General features: G+C 36.6%; 1 long non-coding RNA gene across 2 annotated transcripts; it reads left to right on the forward strand.

The window, feature by feature from the left end:
• Positions 1–5: 5 nt before the first annotated feature.
• LOC140621125 (uncharacterized) lies at positions 6–26,479 on the forward strand. Of its 2 annotated transcripts, none has more exons than XR_012020852.1 (3): positions 6–134; positions 22,151–22,329; positions 25,307–26,479. It is a non-coding gene; the product is annotated as an uncharacterized lncRNA (long non-coding RNA). The 2 variants fall into 2 exon arrangements; XR_012020851.1 differs by lacking the exon at positions 6–134 and adding an exon at positions 9,848–10,266.

Consider the following 26,479-nt stretch of genomic DNA (forward strand, 5'->3'; position numbering starts at 1 on the left):
CTTCTAGATTGCCAGCTCCTTCAGTCAGCTATCTTCTAGATTGCCAGCTCCTTCCATCTTTATTCCCTTTATTGCTCACAGAGAATGGCACACAGTAGATGCACAATAAATGCCAAATAGTGGAAAAGTAATAGGTAAGTGAATGGATATCATGAGATTGAACGAGTTTTTATTTTTGGCCTTTTGATAGTTGCTTCATGTCCAATTTTGTACCAAGTTGATTTTCTCAATTATGTGAAATTTAATATAATGTACTAATCCTTTTTTTAAGTTTAAATCATTTCCATATAACTAGTAATTACTTCTTACAAAAAAAATCTCCACATGTATTTCTTTTTCTCTAGATCCTGAAAATGGAAATAATCACTAGTGAGTTAAGAACTTATTGCATGTTTTCTTTTAACTGAATGAGATTTCTAGCAGATGTTTCAACTATTAACTATTTTCATCATAACCATATCAAGCCTGGCTGTAAGAATACAATAAATTTATCACTATTTCGTTTCCTTGTCTGGGGGCTACGGTATGGGCTTACAGTTATTTCATTTCACTTTGGTTGTATCCAATGACATAATTTTATGTTCAACAGTGGAATGATGTTCCTTGGGAAGTAACGGTACCAATTACTGGACATTTGGAGCAATGTTTGGTTCAGTTCTAACAGGATATCTTTCATTAGTGGAGAAGTTGCAATTACACTTATTTAATGTCCTTTTTATTATTTTAAATTATTTTTAAAGATGTATTTATTATTTGAGAGAGGGAAGGAGGCAGAGGGAGAGGGAAAATCTTAAGCAGACTCCCTGATGAGCACAGAGGTCAACCTGGAGCTGAATCTCATGACCCTCAGATCATGACCTGAGCTAAAATCAAGAGTCGGATGCTTAACCAACTGAACAAGCCACCCAGGTGTCCCTGATGTCCTTATTAGATATAAAACTTAAGTGACTATTGATACTTTGAGAGAGGATAAACTCTTGAAAATTCTGTTAGTCAAAAGCTGAGTAGGTCCCAATATTGGCATTCTGGAAAATATTTAAATAGTTTCCTTCTATTTGTTTTGGCAATAATGAAATTCAGCTCAGGAAGTTTATGTTAAATCTAATCTCATTAGAGTTTTAGAGAGTTTTTCACCTTGACTGATGGATGATAAAGAGTCAAAGCTTCTGAGATGAACTGTGCCTCTTTTTTATACCACCACCATTCTGCTAAAGACCACATTTCATGTAAATGGAGGGTTTTATTTAGTGCAGATCCCAATCCAATTTGGATTATTTGTTATCCACTAAGATTGGACCACTAAGAAGAAAAAATACACTAGATAATATTTACAAATATTGACTTCAGTCTAGCCCTTTGGAACTTAAAATATAGTCCCTTGATTTTCCGGCAATAACTCAGAAGGAGACATTTTGGTTGGGCAGTGCACAGTTCCATATTTATAATCTAAAAGTTGGTTTGTGGGGAGGTGCACAAATATGAGTCAAATTATCATTAGCATTTTTGCAAACAGCATGAGGTTTTTAATGACCCCAGATTCAGAAGTATGGAAAGATTGAGCTGTAATTCTAAGTTTTGCACTCACAGTCTTGTTAAATAGGGATAACAAATTCAGTTCCATCATGATTGACTAAATCTGTCTTATGTTTATGACAAGGTCTAAGATATTGCTGGGAGTGAAAGAACTGTAGAAGAGTGAAGAGAGACTAGACTATTTATGTTTCTGGGCAAGTCATAATCTTGCTGCTCCTTATTGCAGTTTCTGGTTTGTGAGTTCTGTAAAATTAATACAAAGATTGAATGTGATGGTGTATGGGGAAGCAACATGTAATCTGGAAAATAATTTAGGCACTACTACTTAGTCTGGGGTCAAGGGAGAGAGGACTTGGAAAGCAGGTCTGACTAACGCCAAGGCATACCTCTACTCCTACTGACTAATAGATTATCTTTTACTTAACACTCAACATCAGGGTAAACTCATACCACTGCTTGTGGCTTGTCTTTCTCACTTCCTATTTAAGGGATTACCATCTTGAATCACACTGTCTTGGGAAAGTTAGCTGATCTAGTAAGCTGAAGTGTTAATACATAGTCACAGATAAATATCATGTGTCTTCATCTGTGCACGGGGATGACAAAGCCTTTAGATAAGACAAATATAAAAATATATACATATATCTAAATGTGTTACATATAATATGCATGAAGATTCAATTTTATTCATACTGGGAAAATATAGTTTTTAATGAAAGCAAATAGAAATGTATCTTGAATATGGAAAGCCCATATTTAAATCTAAATATTTAAAGTTTACTTTATTTCATTAATTTTTATTAAATAATTTTATTATTCAATTAAAGTAATTAAATTTTCATTAAATCCATTTAATATTTAGTTAAGATATTTAACATTTAAGTATGAAGTGCTTTTTCTTAAATATCGGAAAGCTCAGTGCATATGAAAGTTTAAGAAAAGGGGAAACTTTAAATGAGTTTCACACTTTTTGTAGGATGATGTGGTTTTGTTCACAGCTCCCAGGAGCCCAAGTAACTTTTCTCTATCATTTGGGGCACTTCAAAGGAAATGTTTCACAAACACCAGCTTAATTGTTTATTCCTTTGAAATAATGTTGTAGAGAGGGTTATAGAAACCTCATTTAATAAATGAGAGCTTATAAATACTTCAAAGCTTAGTGGCAAGAGGTAGGCATTCACAGATGATCCATCCATGTTTCAGAGACACAGAGATGCAGAAACAGATGCAGAGACAGAAAAACAGAGATGAGAAAGAGAGAGAAATTTCCCTTTAAACTACATTAACGTGAACAATCATTTGACTTACTCCTTTTTGCCTAGACTTTCTAGAATGACATTGTCCAAACTAAGTGCCCTCCCAGAGTGGACTTCTAAATTTTTGTATAGGATAGTTTTAGCAGGATCAATCTGTGGAAAGCGGTGATTTAAGCTGAGGTGACATGACATGAATATATTTTTCTTGTTCATTAAATGGAATGGATAGACAAAGACTGGAAGGGAAGGGGGATGATGGAGATACTTAAAGCCCTTTAGCTTCTTATCCATCTTGGGCTATTCTGACACTCTGGGATATTTTGATATTTTGGGTGTCTATGGGAAGATATTGTGATGCCGCAGGTGGCACAAGGCTTGCTAGGTCGTGTAACTGACACATTTCACTCGCTTACCCTCATCCCAGAGTTACCAAGTCAAGATGTCCAGATGGACACCTGGAAACATATATCATATCAAGTGCTCCAAGTGATTCTCTTACTCAAAAGTACACAGAAAATACTGGTTTAGTAGAAATAGAAGCTTTGAACCCAAAAGACCTACTTAAGCATCCCAGCCACTTACTAGCTATATAACTGTGAGTGCATCAGTTCCCATATCTTTAGAATGGTAACCATATTCTGTCTTTCTTATGAGACTGTACAAACCATAGAAAATCATTCTACCCATAACATGTGGTGCAAAGTAGACACACAACACATTTTCAATTCATTTTTCTTCCACTCATCCCCTTCCAGGAACCCAATATTTGTTTTCTATTTTCCTTCATCTGTTAGCAGATTAGAGCCAGTCCATGACTCATGGGGAGATATGCTTTTTTTCCTTCAGTGGCCAAGAGGTTCAGGCAGCATCAGCATGCACAATGAGAGAAGTGAAGATTCTCTGAGTTCTGTAGCAGTCAAACATATTTGCTTATTTTGTTCTTTCCATCCCATCTTTGGAGGGGTTGTTTTGATAAGTGGCAAATATTTCAGTATTAAAATTTTGAGTAGTCCTGCCAAAATGAAACAAACCAAAAACCCAAACCCCAAAGAAAAACTTCTGCCTCACCCCAATCTTCCATTCTTATTTTCTCGTTCTTTTACAAAAGCTCTACCCTGATAGAGAAGAAATATTAGCCCTTGGAAAGAAATGCAGCAAAAGGGTTGAATGTTTACAAAGTATTACATTAAAGTACATATGGTTATTCCATGGACAAGGTTATTTCATAAATGGAAAGATCAGTTGTGGAATCAATGCACATTCTGTAAATATCTATATACTATTGTGTAGTAGGCATTACTAGGGGTTAGAAGATTAATTAGGCACAGGTGTTACCTTAAAGGATTTCACAAACTAGGAGAGAAAACAGATATATAAAGATAAGCTTGCCAGATATATGTTATATTAGTGGCATGAGCACTTTTAACGATTTTTTAATTTTATTAGTCTATACTGACTTGTGTGAACTTCCAGACAAATTTAGAATCAAAACTCTTTTGCCCAGTTTTATTGAAATGGTAATCAATAATCTCATTCAATCTCGACCATACCATTGGAACTAAGTTATAATCCACTTTACTAGTTTCCTGTGTGAAAGACATTACAGTTGTTAACTGACTTTGCCAATATATTTTTTCACGGCAGCTTCTGTCATTAACTCACAACTCTTTTTAGCTCTTATGAAGTGCTTTTTCATTAATAGATTGTGATGGTCTTCTATCCCCCACAGGAAAAAAAGGAGATTGATATGTATTGAACATTGACTGGGCTCTAAGTTCATGACACTAGTTTTCCTTACACAAGGTTACATTTCCTTATTTATTAAGGAGTTGGGAACAAAAACAATAAGATTACTTTCCAAAATCTAAATTGCAAAGGCAGCACATGGTGGGGGAAAATTAACCAATCCTGAAAGAAGAAGCCTAAAATGGCAGTGTGAATCATTCAAGAGGTTATTCCATTCTGGAGGTAGCTAGCAATGTTTGGGCTATAAGAACATGATAAAGTTGAGTTGTAGACAATACTATTAATGAAAAGAAGAGAGAGAAAAAACACCAGCTGAAGTTAATCAGAAAAGTACATCCAAGAGAGAAGTAGGTGAAGACATGGTCAATATGTCCCAACATTGCCTGGGAGAGAGGGCATCTTGGTCAATAGAAGTTGGGGAGGCTATTCTTAATTTTCAGAGATCACCCCTATTTTGTGAAAATCCAGAATCTTACAAAAGAATGTTACTTAAGGACATTACATTAATGGGGTACCTGGGTGGTTCAATTGGTTGAAAGTTTGACTCTTAACCTCAGCTCAGGTCTTGATCTCAGGGTTGTGAGTTCAAGCCCAGCGCTGGGATCCACATTGCATGTGGAACCTACTTAAAAAAAATCATTACATTTTTATATTTTGACTTTCCACTCCTCTAAGTATACTTCTGATTAAAACAGATTCTTAAGGAGCATAACGGCAGAGAGAGCAGACACTCGTAAAGATTTCATATAATCTCATTCTTCGGATTCATTCTTTTTCCTCTTTGAAAACATGGCATGTATGTCTACTCCTTAAGTTCTAGGTAAGATCATCGCAATCCCCCATTCCATGTCATTGTGGAAGAGTTCAATATTCTTCCCAATATTTCTGAGAGTTTTCCATGGTGGGGCAGAGGAGGCATGTTCACATTCTTGGGGTCACTTTTAGCCCTAATTTGCTATCTTTGCTCATTGGGGTTTTGTGACTATTCCTTTATCTTTCATCTGCCATTGATCCAGGAAACTCAAACTCTCTTTCATAACAACATAAAATATACAATATGCACAAGGCCAGAGTAGGCCTGGAAACAATCTCTGCAGTTTTGAGATAACAGCATATTAGATCAGCACAAATAACTTTAAGATAAACCTTATAGTTGTTTTCTTCCAACAAGTCATTGAGAAGTCATTTCTCTAGTCAGTTCTCTCTTTGCCATCCTTCTTCCTCATTCCCCACTCTTTCCTTCTGAGATCTACCAGGACGCATGCACACACACATACACACACTTTCCTATTTTAGTTTTAGGAGATCTCAGCTTTCTCTAGTGCCTATTCATAATTCAGTTAAGCTTTGCAATAACTACCGATGTGGGCTTACTTCCATTTTTGGATAAATAGCTATGTAACTTCTTAATGTAGTTTTAAGATAGGGTTCAAATTCAGATTTCCAGTTATAGTAACATTCTGTGATCTACCTTCATCATCTGCTGTGCATTTTGGTTGGTTTCTCTAAAACTGATCATCTCTGGGGCTGCTGTGACTAGATCGCTGAGCTTTCAGAGCAGAAACTTAGACTCAGGAATGGAGGTTACTCAGCTTTAGCTGGACTTTCAGTCACAGCACAGGCTTTCTTCTCTCTGTAAGAAGTCCTTATATTTATGCCTGCATTCATCCCTAAGGCTCTAGTTTCCAAGACAAGTAGTAGCATAGATAATCTACTAATGATTATGGCACTTCCAGGCACTAGAAATTATTACTATTTTAATTTTATAGCCGAAATAATCAAGGTTTAGTGGAGTTTAAGGTTATTGCTCAAAGTTACATGACATGTAACAGAGCTGGAATTTGTCTTGAGTTCCAACTCCATCCTTGTGCTCTTTCTGCAATACCAACAAAGCTTGTATTTTATTTAGAGCCCATTTACATGTCTAGCTGGTAGGATAATTCCTACAACTAAAATACAAACCCTTTTTTCACAAAGTTCTTTGTACAGCTCTGATAAGGTATTACTCTAATGTGGTATTTTAAAAATTATTGTTCTTCAAGAGTTTGAAGAGTTAGTCTTTGTCAGAGAATTAACAAAATTGTCTTCTCTTGTCTGTTTCACTCCCAGGACATATAATGCAAATACACTGACTGCCATTGTCCCATTTTCCCAGAGTGGGCATGAGGTCAGGCATGTGTGATTATTTGGAGTAGATGTGTCATAAACTAGAACATAATAATTATGTGCACATGTATACAGTTCAGCCCCAAGAGATGCAATGCAGCTGAACTGATGCTTTCAAGAGCAGTTGGAGAAAACTGAGCTCAAACTAGGAATTAGGATGCACAGAAAGTCTTTGGCTGAATTTATTTAGTATGTGTCAAATTGCTTTATTCAGTCATATCTATGGCGTTGATTCAAATTGCAAATTATCTTGATAAATACCCGGCTACATTTGGGGAGCAGGGATAATTGCATATATTTAGGGATGTGGTTAGTGTACACTGCACCTTCAGAGGGTCAGCTTCTCTCTAAGTGAGTTTGTCATAGAGTCTGAGGTCAATAAATGTCTAAAAGAATGAGACTTCAGTTGGAAATTTAGGGGAAAGCTTACATCTTAGAGGAAATGAAGGAAATGCATATCTTACCCCTATTCTACAGAAGTAGAGGGATGCTATAAATATTCAGTTGCAATGGATTTCAATGAAGCCTTCTCTTACTATCCCTTCCCTCTATAAGTTATGATGTGCCTTTTCTTTTTTAAAAACTTATTTATTTATTTTTTTAAAGACAGAGAGAGAGAGAGAGAGAGAGAGAGAGAGAGAGAGAGAGTCATAGGGAAAGGGAGAGAGAGAATCCCAAACGGACTCCTATGTGACCTGATCTAAAATCACCAGTTGGACACCTAACCAACTGAGCCACTTAGGCACCCCTGATGTGCCTTTTATGAGGTGAATTTTAAAGAAGAAGGCTGAGTTATCACATAGCACGAGCAGAGGAAAGAGGAGCATGGAAAGTAGAATATGTGGCAAGATCAAAGACATGGGTTATTGGAGGGAAACCTTCTCCAAAGAGCTGCAGAAAATTCAATAAGAGGAAGGAAGTATATCAATGACAGAGCAGTGAAGGGGAATGAGAAGAGAGATTAGAGAAGTAGGTAAGGATCAGGCCTTGGAGGCCTTGAGTGTTATGCCAAACAGCAGGGCCCTTATGCTGTAGGTAGCATCCAGGGGTGAACTCAGCAGAATTCCTTTTCCTTCTAATCAGAGAGGTGGAATAAACAAATAATTAGAAAATATCAAGAAGAAAAATAAAAATAAAATAGGTTGAGGTTGAAAAAACACAGTCATTGGAACTAGAAAAACCTCATTCAGATCCCAGGTCTACTACTTACCAATAGTGTGAGCTTAGACAAAGCATGAGTTTCTTCTGATAACAACAGGAACAATTCTAGGGCTGCCTGTAAGAAATAGATAGTGGATCTCCAAGTCATTGTCAATTGCTGGACCTGTAGAAGTTGCCCAAAATGACATCCATTGAAAGATCTGGATAGTGAAGCCAAGGATAAGAAGTACATGTGAATGGACTAAGCAGTTGCTTTTGCTAGAACAACAACAACATCAATAATAATACTAGTTAATATATATTGAACATTTGTTATATACAGAAACTACTCTAGGGCAGCCCCAGTGGCTCAGCGGTTTAGTGCCGCCTTCAGCCAAGGGTGTGATCCTGGAGACCTGGGATCGAGTCCCACATCGAGCTCCCTGCATGGAGCCTGCTTCTCCCTCTGCCTCTCTCTCTCTCTCTCTCTCTCATGAATAAATAAATAAAATATTTTAAAATAAAAAAAGAAACTACTCTAGAAGCACTTTACATGCATCTGCATGCATGTACTGTAAAGAACGCATTGCTATCATCTTCCTTTTGCAGATGAGAACACTTCAGCACAGAGAGGGTAAGTGCCTTGCCCAGAATCATGCATCCAGCAAGAAGCAGAACAATCCTAGGTAGTCTGCCTCCCATACTTACACTCCTAATCATAGCCTAATACTGCTTTACTTTAGTGCATTAGAGCTGATTAGCTTCTAGCAAAGCTTGTGACACAGAGAAATTATTCTGTTAATATTTGCTTAATATGTGGATACAGGATCTATATGGAACTTTATCTCTGGGATAAACACGTATTGCTTCACATATCACTTCATTTTGTGGGTATGCTGAGGCTCAGTTTGGCAAAATTACCTCCAAAGCTCACAAAACTAGTAAATAGTGGAACTGGATCAGGAAACCAGGTCTCCTCTACTCCATTCTAAAGCTATCTCTTGGTTAAGATTGGGGAGTAGCTGAGAACTGTATTCTCAACCAAAGGGTAAGTTTCTTTGGTCCTTGGCCTATAGTGGCCCTAAATCTCATTTTCAGAACCATTCATTTTGGACACTGAAGATTCATGGTAGCTTAAAATCACAAAAGTATGATAAGATAGTATTGGTTATTTATAATATTACTAGCATTTATTACATTCGAGTGATAATAAATAGTTCACAAAACTGTTTGGCATGTATTCTCATGTAACCCTTATCATTGTCTACACTGACCATAGTCCTTAAAACTGGATTAATTCTTCTAGAAACATACCCCTATAAACACCTAATATACACATATAAAATATATCCAATGCTACTAAAAAGCTGTAGTTCTGAGTAATCACATAAGCTCTTCTCCTTCCCACTTCATCACATTACCTTTGTTTTGAGTTGCTTGCAAATCAAACACCATAGATATGACTGAATAAAGCAATTTGACACATACTAAATAAATTCAACCAAAGCACTCCTTAGTGCTGACTTTTGCTTCCATCTCCATCCCACCCAAAAATATCTCTTTCTCTGTGCTTGGACTGAGATCTCCACTATCCTGCCACGTTCTTGTTGAATCCACACTAGTGTTGTGGAAGCTCACATATCATAGGAATAAAGTCTCTGACTCTGGCATCATCTATTTCAAAGCTGGTGAATCATGACCAGGAAGCTGCTGCAGCTTTGCTTAAGGACAAGCCTGTGAATTAAGGGTTTCTATGTTTCTCAGATGAAGAAATAGGTTCAGAGAATACACATAACTTGCTTAAGGTAATAGCAGAACCTGCTGGTTGTCCTCCAAAATTCATTTTCTCATTATTCTTTGCCAATGAGATTTTTAGTTGGCCACACGATCTGAAATAAGACACATTTCCCAGTCTTCTTTGCTGGTAGGTCCGTCCCTGTGTCATATGACCAAGTTCTAACCAATGAGAGATAAGTAGAAGATGGATATGGCAGCATGGAGATAGATGTTATGTACCCTGTGCTCCCTTTCTTCTTCATCTTCTCTTCCCTTGTGATGGCTGGATTGTGAGCTGGATGGATGAAGTCAAAGCAGCTGTCCTAAAGTATGAGGTGGAAGCCACATGTTAAGAATGGTGGAATAATAAAAGTTTAGGCTTCACCCTACCAGCCTTGGACTGTAAAATTCTGGATTCTGTTATATGACAAACAGACCTGAACCACTATTATTTTAGTGTTTTTTTGGTCTCTCAAGGTTCATATAAACCTTAACTGATATAAGATCACATGGCCAGTTACTAACAGCACTGAACTTTCCGCTCAATTGTCTTGACTCCAGATGCAGTTGTTTTTATTTTACCCCACAATGACTGGCACTTCCAATGCCTCACTTTCAGGGCTTCTGTGAGGATAAAATGAGGAAACAGGTAAGAGAGCACTTTATAAACTGTAAGGCTTCATTTATATGTGAGCAGAAGCAGCATTTGCATTTGTGGAGAGCCATGGAAAAATACTTAATGTCTTAGCTTGCTTGTTGGTTGAACAGGTAGGGAAAGGAAAACAAAACAAAACAAAACCAAAAGCCATGTTGTGCTAGAGTCCTGGATTCCCAGTGAACCGGAAACTCCTTTGGCTAATTCCAGGGCCAAAAGATGCCTTTCAAGTGGGGAAGGATGAGTTAGTCCATGCGTCCAGGACCTCTCTGACTAGCTGTGGTTTAATGCTGCCCAGACTTTTGTGTAAATACACCTACAGCTTAAGTAAAATAGGAAGGATTGGGGGTCAGAATTGCCCTAGTTGGGATATACTCTGTGTCCAACATCTCCTTATGAAGGAAATTGTATTAGTAATAAGTTAGATTCCCAGTGCTGGAATTTGAATTGCTTTGGGAGTGAATGGCCAGGTTTGCAGAGGCTTGTTTGCTTTATGAAGAGTATTGGGGTCAGTCTTTGCTGGCCAGAGGTCTCTAACCAGAGACAGGTTTTCACACAGGGCTTTTCATATTTTCTGCCTTGAGCCAGGCTCAAATACCAAGAAGTCTCTCAGGGGTATTTTTGCAAGTTTGCTCTTTTTCCTTTAGCAACTGTCAAAGGGCAGCTAAAGCCAATGCTTAGAAGGTATGCATATGCCCTGAACACTTTGTTCAGGCTCCTTTGAAAGGTGTTGGGTTGCATCCCAAAGCAAACATTGTTTTGGAATATTCTGGAGATTCTTTCAATCCTTATTGAATAATTTAAGGCTGATGATGCCCTATTGTGGAAAGATAGGGCAAAATATAGTTGTAGCTCAAGAGACAAGTCAAGGAACAGGCAGTGTTAGGAGTAGGGTGAAGAGATTTTAATTATAACAACATCTAACACTGACTGAGCAAATTATGTTTCAGGCACTGTGCTAACCCTCTACATATGTTGTATTACTTAATCCTTTTAGCAGTTTTGTGTCAGAATGATTAAAAACATTTAATAGCAAGTAGAACACAGCATCAGTAGGTGAGAACAGATGATGCTTTAGTGTTGGGTCTGGGTCCTGGAAGCTCCTTGTTGCCCAGGTATTAACACCTTAGTTTCTGGATTGTGTTATAGAGCGAGGATGAGACAGGATGTTTACCTCTCCAGCCATACCCCTCTACTCCCCTTCCTCTTTCTTCTCTTTCCTTTGTTCTTCTCCCCTTTCTTTTTAATATAGTGTTCTGGAGAGTGAGACAGTGATTCTCCCTCACAGGGTTATACCAGCAAGGGCTTAGAGTTATGATTTTGAGATAAGGAATACAGAACTGAATTAAAGCAAATTGGATTCAAAGAGCAAGGAGATAGGTAAAGAAGGATTATCAGTGATTGTTAATTTTTCTATTTATTTAAAGATGTATATATGTATGTATGTATTTGGGGGGGTGGAGTCAGGGGAAGGGCAGAGGGAGAGAGAGAACAGACTCCCCACTGAGCCACAGCCAATGCAGAGCTGGATCTCAGGACCCTGAGATCATGACTTGACTTGAAATCAAGAGTCAATGCTCAATCGACTGAGCTACCAAGATGCCCCTCAGTGATTATTTAGATCAGCAGTTCTCAAACTTTATGATCTTAGGATCTCTTTTAGTATTAACAATATTGAGAACCCCAAAGAGATGTTAATTATTTATTTACATTTATTTAAATGTGTTTTTTTTTTTTTTTTTATAAAAACCACAGCTCCCTTCTCCACTCTTACATTTATTTAAGGTAGATTTGCAGTGCTTATGATATACATTTCACCAATTAATCAATAAGAATTGAAACTTGTTTGACTCATTAATGCCACCATCATTTACTCAGATTTGTTATTATTTTAATGATGGTGATTTTGTTTTGTTTTTTGTTTTGTTTTGTTTTTTTAATTTATTTTTTATTGGTGTTCAATTTACTAACATACAGAATAACACCCAGTGCCCGTCACCCATTCACTCTTATTAATTCATTTAAAAGTAATAATGAATTATGAAGTGCTAACCTACATACTTTGTGCAAAAATATTATATTGGAAACAAAATCTACTCGTGAGAAGATTGTCATTGTTTTATTGTTTTGCAAAACTTTTTATTTTTTTTATTTTTTTTAATTTATTTTTTATTGGTGTTCAATTTACTAACATACAGAATAACCCCCAGTGCCCGTCACCCATTCACTCCCACCCCCCGCCCTCCTCCCCTTCTACCACCCCTAGTTCGTTTCCCAGAGTTAGCAGTCTTTACGTTCTGTCTCCCTTTCTGATATTTCCCACACATTTCTTCTCCCTTCCCTTATATTCCCTTTCACTATTATTTATATTCCCCAAATGAATGAGAACATATAATGTTTGTCCTTCTCCGACTGACTTACTTCACTCAGCATAATACCCTCCAGTTCCATCCACGTTGAAGCAAATGGTGGGTATTTGTCATTTCTAATGTTTGGTTTACTAGAAGACAAGTCCTCTCCTATCAGCTTCTGCATTCAGTTCTTATAATATATTGTTTAGGTTGAAATATATGTAGATAATCCAGTCTCACACAGGTGTACGAGCAAAGAAAGAGCACTGTAATCAGCTTTTCAGATAATTGTGGATTTCTTCCTAGACATTGCGATAGAACTGCTAAGTAGCAGTTTCTAACAGGCTGGTTGCAATGTGTAATCTGAAACCATATTAATAAACTGGGTTTTCTATTACACTAAAATCCATTGGTCCATCTTGACCTATTTTGTAACATGGCATAATGGTCATTTGAAAAAATATTAGGTCACTGAATTATCTAGATCTAAAGTAATACTGATATTTGCATTTGTTAATATCACCACCAATCTTAACAGAAAAGTTTGTGAATCGAGAACTGTCAATCTCACAGAGAAGGATGCAAGATTTCCAAAACCCTAATTTTCACTTTTAAGTTTGAATTTTATCCTTGGCAGCAAAAACTGCAGTATGTTGTTTTTCTTGACTAGACAGTCTCACTTCATTAGTGTTCAAGGAAATGTTTGTTTAATAATCAAGTTTGAACAAACATAGTTTGTCAGTCATTCTTTTAAATAAAAATGGTATTTCATGAAAAAGCAAAAACAAAAGCAAAACCAAAACCCCCAAAAAACAAACCCACCAATAGTAGGTTAACTTTTAATTCAATTGATTGCATCAGTGTTTGTCCTGGAGATAACCATCAGACTTAACTCTGAAGCAGAGGCACTATTATAGATATATCCCATTTCACCACATGAAATATTAAAACATGACTTGTCATCAAGAGGTGATATTTAATAACATTAGTAACTTATAGTTCTTTACTAAAGATGTTCTTAAGTAATACTGACTTTTCCTGTTCACTTAAAAAAATTTCCTGCAAATCTACAATGGTGAAAAACAACTTAAGTTCAATTCTTCAGTGGAGGTCTTCATATTTACAGCTACATCTTTCATTTGACAAGTTACTGTGTCATTGAAAACTGGCAGTGCTGTGATTTCTTTTACTGACTTCATTCAGCAGACATTGGGAAATGTCAATTTGGCAAGATTTAATTTTAATTTTTATTATTTATTTACTTTTAAGTTTTTAAAAAAAGATTTTATTTATTTGAGACAGATTGAGAGAGAGAGAGAGAGAGAGAGAGAGAGAGAACACGCATAAATAAGGGGAAGGGCAAAAGCAGAGGGAGAGGAACAAGAAGATTCCGCCTGTGCGGAGCCAAACCCAGAACTCCACCCCAGGACCCTGAGGTTGTGACCTGAGCTGAAACCAAGAGTTGGATGCTCAACAGACTGAGACACCCAGGCATCCCTAGGCAAGGTTTTATTAAGCTCTTAGCTATTGATTGCTCTTCTTTAGCCAAGGCAATATGTAACATGCCCTACAACATGCTTCAATGGCTTTTTAAGTTTGAAAAATTGTACCAAACAATTGTTGGCTTAAAGGGTTCATTATGCCTTTATTTAAAATATTCAATTTCTTTTTCTCAAACTCTGAATGTTTAATTTCAGAATAACATCTCAATTTAACTGGCACCATAACACTATTTTTTAAAGATTTTATTTATTTATTCATGAGAGACACACACAGAGAAAGAGAGAGAGAGAGAGGTAGAAACACAGGCAGAGGGAGAAGCAGGTTCTGTGCAAGGAGCCCGATGTGGGACTCTATCCCAGATCCCGGGATTGTGCCCTGATCTGAAGGCAGATGCTCAACCTCTGAGGCACCCAGGCATCCCAGCACCATAATACTGTTAAAGAATGTTGTATTGCATGAGATGTGATCAAGTAAAATATTTTTTCACTCTCATTTTTAAAATTTTCCATGTAATTTCCTCATATTACAGTTTTCAGCATATTTTTTCAGCAAATTGTTCAGCATATTTATTTATTTTAAAAAAATATATTTTATGTATTTATTCATGAGAGAGAGAGAGGGAGAGAGAGAGAGAGAGAGAGAGAGAGAGATAGATTTAGGCAGAGGGAGAAGCAGGCTCCCCACAGGGAGCCGGATGAGAGAGAGAGAGAGAGAGATTTAGGCAGAGGGAGAAGTATGCTCCCCACAGGGAGCTGGATGTTGGGCTTGATCCTAGAACCCTGGGATCATGACCTGAGCTGAAGGCACTCAACCACTGAGCCACCCAGATGCTCCTGAGCCACCCAGGTGCCCCTGTTACATATTCAAATGTAAAAGGTGACATATGTAGGGCTAGAACAAGTGTTCCATTCTCCCTTTTTAAGCCTAAGACACAAGTGTAAAAATAAGTACAAGTGTGCTTATTTCTTTTTGTTTCTTATTTCTTCTTCCCCTTGGTACAGGGAAATTTTAGAATTTCAAACAAATGATTTTTAGATAAAAATGGAATACAGAGATTAAAGCAGATATTTCCAAAGAAAGCTACAAGTACAGTAGAAGTACTAGGAATAAGCCTAAGTTAATCTCAGAAAATGTACACATTTATTCTCTAAAACTATAACATTAGAAAATTCTAGAAAAACATGATAATACACACTCATTCTATTAGTCATCAGATGGATGATGTCATCACATATTGTAAAGAATCTGGAAAAGTCCGCTGTATAGTCATGAAAAAAAAAAGAGTATAAAAGGGAAATAACTGTTAGTATTATCAGGAAAATAGTTTTCACCTTATAGGTTCCTTAAGAAGGTCCTGCAGATTCCTTGAGAATGTCTTACAGATTGTAGGACCACACTTTGAGAACTGCTAGTTATGAGCATTTAAGGCTGAAATATTTTTATAAACTGGAAGAAGTATGATATATAAATAGATTGGTGTTATGAGTTGAATTGTTTCCCCCAGCACATGTTGAAGTCCTAACCTCTAGTACCACAGAATGTAACCTTATTTGGAAACAGGGTTATTGCAGATGTAATTAGTTAAGAGGAGATCATCTGGGAATTGGGTGGTGTCCTTATTAGAAATGGGGAGAGACAAACAGGGAGAAGCATGTGACAGCAGAGGCAGAGGCTGAAGTGCTTTACCATGCAAAGACTTGCCTGTTGTCACCAGAAGCTAGAAGAGAAGCATGGAACAGATTCTGCTGTTTGAACCACCCACTTTGTGGTGCTTTGCTATGGCAGCCCTAGGAAACGTAACAAGCTTGTTTGAAAGACACATGGGTGGGATAGACATCAATTTCTATTGTAAATGCTATTATAAAGGTGGTTCTCCTATGTTAAAGAACTTTCTGTCAAAGACAAACCAACCAACCAACAAATAAAGCCTCTCCCGCCCCATTATGATGGATGGCATTTAGAGATCTGGAAGTTTATTCCCATCACCCATCAGTCAGGAGTTCTTATAATCTTCCACTATCAGATGTTACTGTTGCCAGGTCCCTGGCAAACAGTTTCACCCTATGGGGTCCTGGAGCTGTTTAAGAGAAGATAAAAATCTCTCACTCATAGGAACTTAGACTACTGCATTGATGTCTGGAGGCTGGCCTGGTATGGAATGAAGACATTGGGAATAGGGCATGTTTTGTCTCCAGCTTAGCTTCAAAGTGGACATTCTTAGGGTAGAATGACAAAAAAAAAAAATTAGCATTAATTTTCATTCTCACCCTCAGACCTGTATCCTAAACTCAAATGTGTTTGTTTTAGGGGATCTCCTTTCATAGTTTCCTTAGAAACCATTCACATCCTATGACATCCAGTTTGACATTTTTGGTTTTGCTTTTCTCCCCAGTGTCCAACTTCTGTTGATTACATCAAAATTTCATAGATACCACTTATCACTAAAGGGAAAAGCAAATTACTCTTAGGAAAAGTGGGCTGCAGACTATCACAAGTTGGCTCTGTTTAATAGATAAGGAAATTCAGATGACAGAGAAAGACAATTACATTGATTAATACTGGAGCACAGAGAGAAAGAAATATTAACCAGAAGGCTTTGACTTCCAATCCCTACTGCTTCCACAGGCAGCTCCCGAACCCTGTTCCCCTCCCCCCGGCCCCCAAAAGTTCCTCATTTCTGTTGAAGCTGTTGAAAACAGCAGACCTCTCAATGACTTTAACTTCAGAGGTTTGGAGCTTTTTTCCCCTTGTTTAAGCTAATTCATGGTCGTACATGTGGGTTACTTTGGTTTTACTCTGTCGGTACAGACACAAACTATTTTGCCACAATTAATGTTTTGGTCAACAATGTGCAGACTTAAAGCCCTGAGTTATATGACTAGGCAAATAAAAGCAGACCACAAAATTTGGTCTCCTCTGGTTGGCTATGATTCACCCACATGGGCAAGCCAGCAGTCTTGCTGCTTTCCCCAAAACCCCAGGAAAATCAGACTGTCATGTTATACTTCTTTGTCCCTTTACACAGATGAAGAGTCAGTCTGCTGAAATTGTGGAGATCAAATATTTAATTTGTGTAATGCAGTGGAACAATTTTAACAGGTAGTGATTAGTCAAGTATACAAACTGAAAAACATTCACACATCGCTCAGAGACACATGAAGTTCTGGCCATTATTGCAGGAAAGGAGCCACCTGGGAGTCCGTGAGATTTACAGATTCCAAAATATTTGATATAATAGGTCTTTTTTTTTTTTGATGGGGGTTCAAGCTGAAAAGTAAAAACTATTGATTTTATGAATAAATATATTTTCTTAAATGATTTAGAAACCTCTGTTTATTCATTTACTGACAGTGTTTAGAATATATAGTAGCCAGTGTGTCTGCAGATATATTTATGTTGGACTGTTTGGCTTGGCTTCACCTCTGTAATAATTTATAACAGTTTCAATGTAAACCCACCACTGAGCAGGTCATAAAGGTCCTGGATTTTAACCATCGTTGTTGCCGATAAACCCACAGCACTGTTCCTACCACAGAGCTTGAGCTCATCCCTATCAGGCCTGTGGAAATTCTTGGGTTAGGCAAGTTTAAATGCTAAGGAGTTTTAATTCAGTTTCTTGTCTCTCAGCTTTGTGTTCTTTTTCAAAAGAGGACTTATTTATTTTATTTAGTATCTTTCTATTTTTATTTATTTTTAAGGGGTTAAAGATGCCATTTACTTTATAGTGTGAATTTTATTTATTCATTTATTTTTTCTTTAGATTATGTTGTACATTTTTATGTATTTTACAATATTTTGTATGTTACTTTACATAATTTATATTTACATATAATAAATTATATGTTTATATGTGTATATCATAATATACAATTAAGTACATTATACAATATCACATGTGCATAAATATTATACAATTATATGCACTATATAATATTATATGTCATATAATGGAATTTAAGAAATAACAAATGAGGAAATGTAGAAATAAAAAGAGACAAACAAAAAAACCAGACTCTTAAATACAGAGAACAAACTGGAGTTTATTTTTTTCTAAGAAATGTACCTTTAGAAGCAATTGTCAAAGAAAAATTACATTCATATTTTTTAAAAAACCTATGAAGATCAACTTTCATATGTGTATTTATGCTGCCATCATATAATTGACCAATACTGACAAAAAATGGGGGAACATAACCCTGATGGTGAGGTAATTCTTGATATATATCAATTTCAATTAGCTGATGAGAGGCATCAATGTTTGGACTATAGCTTCACTTCCAAATTTTTCTATATCTTCTAGATTTTATAGAAATTTTCCAGCTATATATATATTATATATCTATAATATCTTTCTAGATATCATGTTGACAGATTCTTAATGTCAAAACATCCTTATTGTTAATGTATTATATTCCAATTATTAAATTAATAAAATTATTTTAATATAATATAATACAATAGTTTTAAAAACCTATGTATATATAACATATTTATTATTTTGGCAAGTAGTATTTTTTCCAAATTAAAAATAAACACCTTTTAAAAGAGTTTATAGTATACATTTGAGAAAGAATGGACACTTCTGAAGGAGATCAAAGTGATAAAAACTACTTAGTGGTGAATAAAGTATACACAGTTTTGTATCTTATGATGAATAATTCCTGTAGAGGATGTTTTATAATTAGGAACCTCTTATTCTACTAGTATGTCGACAAAAATGGTCATTATACTCTGTTTAGCTAATATTTATTGTCCTGACATTCATTCATCTATTCATTCAAGAAATATTTATTTAGTACCTACTTTGGCAATATTATCCTTTTCTCACATTACTTTGCAAACTGGGTGTAGCCACCTCAGTTTTACAGATGATAAATGAAAAGGTCTGAGAAATTACTTAAATTGTTCAGTATTGACACAGCTAAGACATACTAGAGTCAAAATTGAAACAATTTCTGGAAATTGGTTGTAAGACTAGTTCTGGAATGAAACAGATCAGTATATGCATACTGCTGAGGCTTCTCGCTAACAGTGGGACCTTGGTCAAGTTTTTGAACCACTGAAGACTTCAGTTTCCTTTTGTTCACATTTCCAGCCCTCTCCACTCCCCTAGCTGGTTAAGATCCAAAGAGCTTCACTTAGAAAGTGGGACTGGGAGTTGAGAACCTCTTTTTCTGAGCATCAACTTAGGGCAGAAGGGGGCTCATAGTTACGGACTCATTCACCAAGGTAAGGTGTTCCTTAGGTGTCTAAAAATTAAAAACAAACAGATATCATATGGCTTTACCATATAAAATAGATTTATTATACTTTATAAACATCAATAAGAAACAGAAAAATAGAAAAATGATATCTCTATATACCACATTCTCCATTAACTGCTGCTAATATTTTAACCTCTGTGTGTGTGTGTGTGTGTGTGTGTGTGTAAATTTACACATGTAATATTGTACTACACTCATAGAAGTAGGGCCATACTGCAAAATTTTAATCAAAACTTGGATACGAGCATAATTTTTCCAAGTGCATAATTTTAGTGGCTGGATAAGCACTATTTATTTAACTAGTAACTAGCAGCACTATTTACTTAACTAGTTTCATACTGATAAGCATTTAGCTTCAAGAAGCATCCTTGTACAATTGCCCACTTATACAGTAAGTGAGCATCATAGGAATACACTTTAGAAATGAGATTGCTAAATCAAAGTGTATTCTGCTTTTAACTGTTTTATAACACAAATTGCTTTCTAGAAAAGTTGTATAAGTTTATACTTCCAGAGTTTGAGTATCTATTTTCTGGTTGACACCGAATTTCTTTGCCAGTAAAACATATGAAAAAATGGTACCCTTCAAAAGTTATTAATTTCTTAAAATGATAATGAGCATCTCTTTAGAACTTTTTTCAAAAGAATAGTTTTACATTTACAGAAAAATTGTGAAGGTAGTAGAGAACTCCTATACACCTTTACCTCTATTATTAATATATGACATTAGTGTGATACATTTGTTATAATCAATGAACTAGTATTGATACATTATTATTACCAAAGTAAGTGCTTTATTGGGATTTCCTTAGTTTTGACCTAATGTTCTTTTTCTTTTCAGAATCCTATTCACGATATTGTATTACATAGCCTCTATAACATTCTATGGCTGCAGCAGTTTCTCATACTTTCTCAGTTTTTGATGACCTTGATGATTTTGAGGAGTACTAGTCAGGTATTTGTAGAATATTCCTCTATTGAGGTTTTCCTGAGATATCTTTCATGATTATACTTCTAGTTATGTGGAAGATAACAGAGGTGAAGTGCCATTTTTATTACATTATGTCTATGGTATATGCTATCAAATGACTTATAAATGCTGATGTTGACCTGATCACTTGGCTGAAGTACTGTTTGTCAGTTCCTCTGCTAGAAAGTTCTCTTTTGTTCTCCTTTTCCATACTGTACTCATTGGAAGAAAGTCACTTTGTGTGTCCTGCACTCAAGGAGCAAAGTTATCCTTCACCTCCTTTAGGTCAGTTAACTACATAAATTATTTGGAATTTTTCTGCATGGGAGATTGTTCTATTATACATTTATCTATCATCTATCTATCTATCTAATCTATCTATCTATCTATCTATCTATCTATCTATCTATCTATCATCTATCTACCTATGTATCATCCACTCATTTATTTATATCAGTATGACCTCATGGATATTTATTTAATATTTTGGGATATAGTACATTACTACTTTATTTGTTTGATTTCTTAGATTGTTCCAGCTTTGACCTTTGGGAGCACTTTTAGTGGCTCCTGTGTCACTGTGACATATCCTTATCATTGCAACTCTTTCTTATTCTCGTTCGAGCATTCCCTTACTTGGGCTCTGCAAACCAGTACTCTGCAAGGCTCATCTTGTATATTTCCTGCCCAGAATGAATATATTTTAATATATGACTTTGCCATTACCATTCATTCTCCTGACAATTTTTCACTAATGCTCTTTGTTTGTTTTTCTACCTAGATATTTGTCTGTTTATTAATGGATCAAAACATTTTTTAAATTATATTTAAGGCAGTTAAATGGCACTGGAAAAGATGCAAGTTATTTGTTAAATCTCCACACTGAGATGGCAGTGGGATAGTGGTGGGGGGGAGAGAGGGAAAGAAGGCATCAATTCTGTCTTAAATGATCAATCATCAGACAAATTTCCTGTTTATATTATCTAATACAATTCATTGTTGATTTCCTGCATTTATGATGTGTGGCTCCTTAAAAGATATTTTTATTTATTTTCCATTGGTATAATGGAAACTGTTCATTAGCAGCCAGGATTTCTAGAAACATCTACTTTTTATTAAATAATGTGCTGGGCTTTTATGTATATTATTCATAAAACTTACAAAAATCCTGAAAGATAGGTATACAATTAGCTTTGTCTTACAAATAAGAAAACCAAGTCTTCAAGAGGTTGCATTGCCTAAGGTCAAACCTCCAGGAAGTTGCATATCTGGGACATAAACCAATGACTCTCTGACTTTGGTATCCACGGCACTTTGTTCTTCACCATGCTGATCAGTAACAGAAGATTTTTTTCTACTACGAGTAGGATGCTTTCTACGTGCTTCAATGTTGGGAAGTCATCAGATAATTCAGTTTCTTCATCTACCAAATGGAGAATTTTTTTTAATCAGCCATTATTTGATAAGAGAAATAGAACCTCTAAGAACGATTCAAAATATGAACTTTATCACAAGGACTTGAACTAATATAATTCTGTAAGTAGGTCAAACATTGATGTGTACCTTTCCTTCTGTGTTTGGTGCTGCAAATAAAATCTGTAGGACATGAAGAAAGAGGAGCTGTGTGCCCAGCTGCTGCCTCATGGTCACAAGACAAGCCAGCAGATCAACAACATGCATGATCACGACAGCTCCTGGTGTTTTGTACTGACCACACAGGCATAAAAAGAGTATGGTTGTTGTGTCACTCCTACCTTGTAATCTGATTCAAATTGTCCTTTTTCGCCCAGAACCTTACAGGAAAGGAGATTCTGGGATACTCGGTTGCTGCTTCGGTAAATTGACACGATAGAAATCACCATGGTGCCTGTCTTGCTCTGGATTCTTTGAAATGGAAACTGGAGAAATCCCTCAATATCTATTTTTCTCTTTCATCTGTACCAACTGAGGCCTGATTTTGTTCAGAGAGGTAATGTTCCCTGTTCAAAAATATATATCCTAACTCCTTTACAGGTGGCTGGGATTGGTAATCAGTAGTGATGGCAATGAGTTCTCGTCAATGAAATGTAACTAAGGTCATTAAGTGAAGATTCCAGGAGAACTCTTTAAATAGGGTAGACACAGATGCCACATGCCTTTTACCCTTGCATTTCTTGTTACTGCCTAGGACACTGATGCAATATTGGACTTGAAGCAATCAGTTACAATCTTTTGCACTCACAAGCATGAGGACAAAAACTACACTCAATGATGCTTACACAGAAAGGTACTAAATTAGCCAGTTGGCCATGGAAGACCTATCTTCTTTTTTTGTGTGTGAAAAAGTCAAAGTCTATATTTGGCTAAGTCACCATGGCTTATATTTTCCCCCAACATGTCACTCATCCTGTGTTGCATGGACACATCATTGTAAATAATCCGGGAACAAAACTAATAGGGTATGAGTAAGTAGAGAAGATATGAACACTGATGGGTCACAGGGTAGTTCTACACAAAGAAGGGTTGGAAGGGGGTAGTCTAGGTCCAGAGGCTGAAATAGTTTCTTTAGTTCATCTTGACTAAAGAAGAAAGTAGTAGAGGTATGGTTGGAATGCTGCAATAGGAAAAACTACTGGTACTTTTTTATTTATTGGAATGGGAAAATCAGGCACTTTATGTTTGCATAGATTCCCTTTGACAATGGGATACTAATTATAAGAAATAAGAATATGAGAGAAACAAGGGAAGTTATCTTTTTAGCTCTTCAGAAGCTTTGGGTTCCCTGTTTGCAGATTTGAATATATGAAAAATATGAGGAACTGACACATCATGTTTCCATTATTTGGTCTATGCCCTGTATCCAGGTAACTTGACTTCTCTTCATTTATTTAATACTTATTTTTTGAATAAGGACTGATTTATTTGCACAGGTTTGCTACTGACCAGTATGGAGGCCCTTGGGATGACATTGGCACCAAGCCATTTCAGATAGGGCTGACCTCAGTCTTGTTTAGTCCCTACCCAGGAATGTGTAGTTCACTTACTACTTTAATCACTTGTGAACACAGTGGCATAATTCTTCTACTAAACAAATGACATAAGCCTTAAAACTATCAAAAGAGTTAAACTTCTACTGTTTTTAAAAAGGGGGGATGTTTAGGTATAGTAATCTCCTGAGGTGCCATAGGGTTTTTCTGTAGCTAGTCAAGTACAAGTATAATATATATATGTATATATACACTTTTTTTGACCTTTATAGCTCAGTTTTTTTATTGGGGTTCAATTTGCCAACATATAGCATAACACCCAGTGCTCATCCCGCCAAGTGCCTCCCTCAGTGCCCATCACCCAGTCACCCCAACCTCCCACCCACCTCCCTTTCCACTACCCCTTGTTTGCTTCCCAGAGTTAGGAGTCTCTCATGTTTTGTCACCCTCACTGATATTTTCACTCATTTTCTCTCCTTTTCCCTTTATTCCCTTTCACTAATTTTTATATTCTGCAAATGAGTGAGACCATATAATGTATGTCCTTTTCCGATTGACTTATAAATACATTTTAAGGCTGGAAATGGGAATCCATAAACAGGGAGAGAATAATTTCAAGGGCAGGTAGAGCACCAGGAGAATGACAGAGAACAATATAGCCCAGAGGAGGTGGGACTTGATGGGCCAAGATCTCGGCTGAAGGAAACATCCAGATGAGAGTGTCGGTGGTGTGGAAGCCACCTCCAAGGTGGCCCCAGTGATTGCCACTTCTTGATATTTGCACCTTGTTGTTGTTCCCTGTCTATATTACACTAGGATTGATCTGTGTGGCCAGTAGTATATGGGAAGACTGATAGTGTGTCACATTCTTGATTAGTTCATAAAAGATTGACTTATGTCTTAGGTGTATTCTTTTTCTCCTGGTCACTTGTTTTGGGGAAAGCCAACTGCCATTCCTGAGAACCTGTCAGAAACCCTATGGAGAGGCTTGTGCAATGAAAAACAGAGGCCCCTGGGCCAACAAAAACTGAGACTTGCCAACCACCACCTAAGGGAACTTGTAAATAGATCCCCCCACTCCAAGTCTTCCCTCAACTGTAGTCCCTGTTGACAACTTGAGTACAAAAATGTGATGGATCCTGAGCTAGTAGTATCTAGTTATGATACTCCTCAATTCCCACCATCTGCAACTCTGTGGGATAATGCACTTTTTAAGGGGCTAAGTTATGGGGTAATATGTTACACTGCAATAGTTATCTAATATAGGTGCATATGGACAAGAATAAATAGAGAGATGAGAATAATATTGATTCATTAATGCTTATTGACTCCAAATTTGCTGCAAATAAGAGGATGGTAGTTTTAGAAGAGAGTTTGAATTCACTTATCAGTCTGGGGCTAGCATAATGGAAAAGAGCAGAGCTGGAAATAGAATAGAAATAATGGAAGTAGAAGAGTTGAGAAAGATCGCTGTGGGTCCAACTTATGTCGAAGACCTTACATTTGAGGTTTCCAGCTACCTTGATGGTGGGGTTTTGCTCTGCAAAGGCAGGAGATGCAAGAGGTTTGAGGAGACTGGTGACATGAATGGTTCAGATAATTTGCCATGGATGCTTGCTTAATTTTGCTGAAGAGTTATCTGTAGCTGGTCACGTATTCATCTTGTTCATGCCTGTTTTATTCTGGCATGTTGATCTGGACTCATCTGGACACTTGTCCCGCCCTGAGGACACCAGCTCACTTTTTTGCCTGGTCCCTACCATTCGGGGCTTAGCACATTTTTAAACTGCCATTCTAACAGCTTCTAACAACTCTGTGAGGTCTGCAAGTCATGGACTATTTTCCTGAGCTGAGGTCCAGGAAGGCTAAGTGATTAATCTAGAGTCCCACAGCTAGCCAGTGGCAGGCCCAGGCCTAGACTTGGAACTCCTGGTTTCCTGTCTTATGCCAATGTGCTTTTTTTTTTTTTTTCTTTTTTAGGTTTTCCTCATTATGACTATGGCAGACCAGACTCAACAGGTACATTGGGAGCAGGCCACTTAAGGATGAGCAAATTGAGCTGCATTTAGGATTTGTGCATCCTAACATCTTAAAATGTTTTTCTAACATTTTGGGTTTGGCATAGCAAAGTGTGCCAAGATTCCTTTCCTTTCATTTTTAAACCCACATGTATTTTCAGGGAAATTAAGCTCATATGTTTCTGATTCATTTACTGTATAACTCATCAAAATATTGTTTTATAACAGTTCTTGGCAGTCCATGAAACCTTTTAAAATATAGACTTTTCCCCTCTTGCTACCAAGGAAGCCATGCTTTACTGAGAGCACAGCACCAATTAACTCTGAAGGGTTTTCCAAATAAGCTTCACATGGATGCTAAAGACCTAATTGGGTTTTCTGTGATCAACAAGAATGCAAGTCAACAAATACCGATTGAACATACACTATGTATTGGATTTTAGGGGATGTAGAGTGATACAGATAAATGGGAAGTGACTCCCACGATTTAAATAGCTGCCATGATGGAGACAGATAAATGGCAGCCAAAACATTTATTGAGCACTTTGAATATGCCTGCTACTGGGTGAAGTCTTTTATAAACATTACTTCATGTTATCTTCTTGACCAATTTATGTATTATTATCCTTATTTTATATATAAGAAAACTGACACCTAGAGAGTTTACTGAGTCAAGTCATATAGTTGGTTAGCAGTGGATTTAAGACTAAATCTCTAGCAGTTTCATTGCAGAGACCAGTCTTTTAACGTTATTATAAAACTTGGAAATTAAGATATAGTGAGACTAAGCTAATGCCCAGCTTTTTGGAGGTAGAGATGGAACTTCATTAATGTCATATAATTTATTTCTGTTTAAACTTTATTTCTGACCACAGGACTATTTCCTTCTGGTCACTCTGCTTGCATTTTGGACATTCTTTGGAAAAGGTCATGATTGTGCAGTAAAAAGTCTTATTAATGCCCTTTGGGTAGCTTATCTGAGATGTTGAATACATGAATGAGTGTTCCTTCTCATAGAGTGGAGCTATCTCAGAAAAACTCTGTCATGTTTGCACTACAACCAACCATCTCTGTACTATGCTTTCTATGACTTACTTTTTATGTGAGAATATCATTAATTTTATTGATAATAAAA

This window comes from Canis lupus, chromosome 2 (genome assembly GCF_048164855.1).
Source record: "Canis lupus baileyi chromosome 2, mCanLup2.hap1, whole genome shotgun sequence".
In the NCBI taxonomy this organism is placed as follows: Eukaryota; Metazoa; Chordata; class Mammalia; order Carnivora; family Canidae; genus Canis; species Canis lupus.